We start from the raw sequence: 4,364 nt of genomic DNA, 5'->3' as shown, positions 1-4,364 counted from the left end.
TAAGGATAAATGGTTTTTTGAAGAAAATTTGTATTCCTGTATTATGTAAAACCGAGGCCTACATAAGCAGGTTTTTGTCCTGGAAATTGTGTGATTATCTATTGCTATGTAACAAATTACCCTACGTTGAGCAGCACATCACAACAGATACTTCTTATGTCACACCGTTTCTGAGGATCAGGAATTGGGGGTTTCACCAGGAGCTCTGGCCCAGGTTCTCTCCTGAAGCTGTCAGGCAGGGTGTGAGTCATCTGCAGGTTTGTGTGAGGCTAGAGGATGCACTTGTAAGATGGACCATTCAATCGCCAAAATGTGGAAACAGCCTCAACGTCCACCAACCACGAATGGATTAACAAGTTGTGGTATATGAATACCATGGAATACTATTCAGCTATTAAGAAGATGGAGACTTTACATTCTCTGTATTAACCTGGATGGAAGTGGAACACATTATTCTTAGTAAAGCATCACAAGAATCCTATGTACTCAGTTTTGATATGAGAACAATTAATGACCTAGTACATGGTGCGAAGTGGGGAGAGGGGAGAGCAGAGGGAGGGAAAAAGGGAGGGGGGTGGGAGAAAGGAAGAGCAGAGAGAGGGAAGGAGGGAGGAGAGTGGGGTCTTGGTGTGTGACCCATCTTTTGGGGGCAAGACACAATTATAAGAGGGGTTTTACCTAACAAATGCAATCAGTGTAACCTGGTATCTTGTACCCTCAATGAATCTCCAACAATTTTTTTTTTTTTAAGATGGATCTCTCATATGGCTGTTGATGGAAGGCTGCAATTCCTTGATGGCTTTAGGCAGAAGGTCATGTTTCCTTATCAAGTACTGTGTCCTTTCCAGGGATAACCAGGACGTGGCAGCTGGCTTTCCCCAGATTGAGTAATTCATGAGGGAGAAGTGGGGAAGACACAGTGGATTTTATGACCTGGTCTCCAGAGTCTTACACTGCCTCTTCTTCTTCCTCTGTTAGGAGACACTAATTCTAAAAGACTAGATTTCTAAATGTTCTCACCACAAAGAAATGATAGGGCAATGATTATGTCAATTACTCAATTTAATCATCCCATAATGTACATGCTATAAATCCCTTTGTACCTTATACAGTTACTATTCGTCAATTAAAAATAAAATGAAAGAAAAAGAAGTCACTATGTTCAGCCCACTTTCAAGAAGAGGAAAATTAGGCTCTATCTCTTGAAAGGAGGAGCAGCAAAGACTTCAGGGACATATTTAAAGCTACCACAGAAGTGATGCTACTGTCTCATCTGAATAATTGATCTGAACTTCTTTGCACCCAGTAGAACTCTGTGATTGTGTGCACTTTTTTGGTGACAATTTTTAAGTAATAACTTTTCTATATCTTGATTTAAGAATAATAAATATTAATTATAGAACATTTAACAAATATAGAAAATTTAAAAACATGACTCATAACCACTTTTAACATGTTTTTGGTTGTGAATGTATGTGCATACACAAATATTAGTGTATGCTCATACACATATAAACACACATGTATACACGATCTGACAATTAAGTTCACAGTCTGGCCACCACGTGCTTACATTGGCAACACTGCACTTGGCTTAGTAGAGGGTTCACAAACTTGGAATAGCAGAGTCTCATCGCTGTGTTTGTAGTGATATGTGGTGGTGTCTTGCTGAGTGGTGTTCATTACTGATGTGTGTTTTCATGAGATGTCAAACTTGAATTAGAGCAACAAACATTCATAAATTTCTTGTTAAACTTGTCAAAAGTGGAAGTGAAATCAGGGACATATTAGTCCAAGTTCATGTGGATAATGCCATGAAGAAAACTTCAGTGTACAAGTGGATGAAACGTTTATCTGACGGGAGAGACAGTGTCCCTGAAGAGTGGTCAGGGTGGCCAGTAATGGGCAGAACTGAAGAGAACATGGCAAAAATGTGTTGAATTGTGTGTCAGAATCAATGCCTGACTGTGAGAAGCACAGCAAGCCAAGTTCAAACAGTAGGGAAACAGGGAAATCTTTACTGAAAGTCTTGGCATGAGAAAGGTGTGGCTCTTGCATCACGGCAATGCACCAGCTCACGTGGCACTCTGTGTGAGGGAGCGAGCGTTCAGCCCGCAAACAAATAACCGTATTGGAACATACTCCTTACTCACCAGATCTGGCCCCTGGTGAGTTTTTAATTTCCCCACATTTTGGGGACCTTTAGGACATCAAGGGTAATATGACAACAGCTCTTATGGCCATTCCTGAAAGAGTTCCACAGTTGCTGTGAAGGGTGGAGTAGGCCCTGGTGTAGGTGCTGAGCTTCCCAGGGGAGATTCAGAGGTGACCGTAGTGATATTCAACGAGGTAGCACTTTCTAGGATGAGTTCACGAACTTAATCGTCAGACCTTAATACCTTATAAATATGATAAATATTTTGGACTATATGTGTACATATTACTTTTATATATAAAGAAAATTTATCCCATCATTAAAATTTATTTGGAAACATAATTATAATGGCTACATAACATTCTATGAATACATAGAACACAGGCTTTTAACTTCCTTCTATCACAATAAATAACAATGTAATAAATATCTTTGCAGAATGCATTTGTATCTATCATTTCCACATGGTAAGATCTTCAGAGTAGGGGTTGGTGCCGGTGCCCACGTACAGCCAGCCCCTCAGTCGAACCCTAACTTCACAGAACAAACCCCCTCACTAAAAAAATTTGTTCTGTACAATTGGGACTCAGTCAAACGGCTACACTCAGTGACCGAAGGCCCCACGGGGCCCCAAGGTGGCAGGTTCCCCGCAGGGCGCTGGAATGGCCATCTGGTGATTCACTGAGTACTTAATACTCTCATTTCTTAAACTTTGCCGTAGACGGAAACGCGTATTTCATTTTCCTTCACTTTGTGTTCTGCGGGCTGGTCAGGTTCTGTTTTGTCGTCTCCCAGCTCCGGATTGGCTGTTGCTTGCTCGGCGACGTGTCCCGCGCGGTCGGCAGAGGGCGCCGGAGAGACCGCGGGGGCAGCGTCTGCGCAGGTGCCGCGCCCCGCACTGTCCCCGGCCGCCGGGCAGAGCGGCCTTCCCGGGATAGCCGCCCGGGGGCGCAGCCCCTCCAGCGCCCGTTCCCGTGAGCGCTTCTCCAGCTTTGGGTTTGGCCAGTGCGGTCTAACCTGGAGCCCCAGAGGACTGTCCCTCTGCTCTCCATGTCCCTCAGCCGGGCGCACACCCACAGAGACGACCCTGCGGCAGGTCCCCAGCGGGTCACTGGGCGACCTTGTCGTGCGCGGGCTTAAAGATGCCCCGCCAGCTCTCGGTCCCGGCAGCGCCTGCAGCTGCTCCCCGATTCCTTTGTGCCCACCCTTAGCAAAGCCCCAGGCTGCTCAAGCATCTGCCCACCCGCCGCAGGTCACCTATGCCCCAGATGGTTGCCCCTGCTGGCCGGGCACCTGCGGTCCTGCTCTGGCCCGGGCCGCCCGGAGCACTCCTATCGGGCAGACAGGGAGCGCTCCTCGGGGAAGGTAGAAACTCCGGTTCCGAGCTTTTCCTTTTTAGAGGCCTCTCCCTCTGCCTTACAGTCGTCTTTCCATTTTAGCTGTACGCTCCTACCGTAGCTTAGTAATTCTTTACGCTAAACTACCCCTTTTGAATTTCTGCATGGATTCTGTCTCCTGATTAGATTAATGCCGTGGATCACTCTAAAGATCATCTTTTCTCATATACTTGTACTTTGTACTTCCTCTAGTGATTTTATTTCATCCCGTCTACTTTCTTTTTTTCTATGCAATTTATAGACTTTCATATTGAAGATCAATCTTTTGTCATGTGTATGGCAGGTACTGGACAGTACTTTAATAAGTGTTCTGAATTTTAACTATTACATTTGCCCTATTTTAGTGAGATGAGATTATTTTCTTATTAATAGATAAAAGTATAAGCCTCTGTTAGACTCAGTAAAAGAGATTTTCTAGGAGTGAAAAGGCCACAGCACATTTTCCTCTTCATCCAGTTTAGAGATGGTAACACTGAGAAGTAATACCTTTATCTTAAAATTGTATCTGATTTTAATTTTGGTAATTACAGCCGTATTCCTTAGTACGTGTAATATGACTACACGATTTAATAATATGCTTATTAGGAATGTAAATGTAATTAATTTAGAGAATGGAAGAATGCTATATAAAACTCCATTTTAATAGAGATTTCTTAACATAACCATAGACAATACTTGTGGCATTTCTTCATTCTCAGCGTTTTTTCCAGATGTGTTAAGCAGACCCTGTAAGGATCGTGGGAGATGTCTTGTAGGATAAGAAAGGTGCCAGCAGGGCCGGGCTCCAGATCCCTGCCTGGCTTCAGCTACAA

Source organism: Otolemur garnettii, unplaced genomic scaffold, assembly GCF_000181295.1.
Source record: "Otolemur garnettii isolate 467f Iridium unplaced genomic scaffold, OtoGar3 scaffold00039, whole genome shotgun sequence".
NCBI lineage: Eukaryota > Metazoa > Chordata > Mammalia > Primates > Galagidae > Otolemur > Otolemur garnettii.
Note: the sequence above shows the minus strand (reverse complement) of the source record.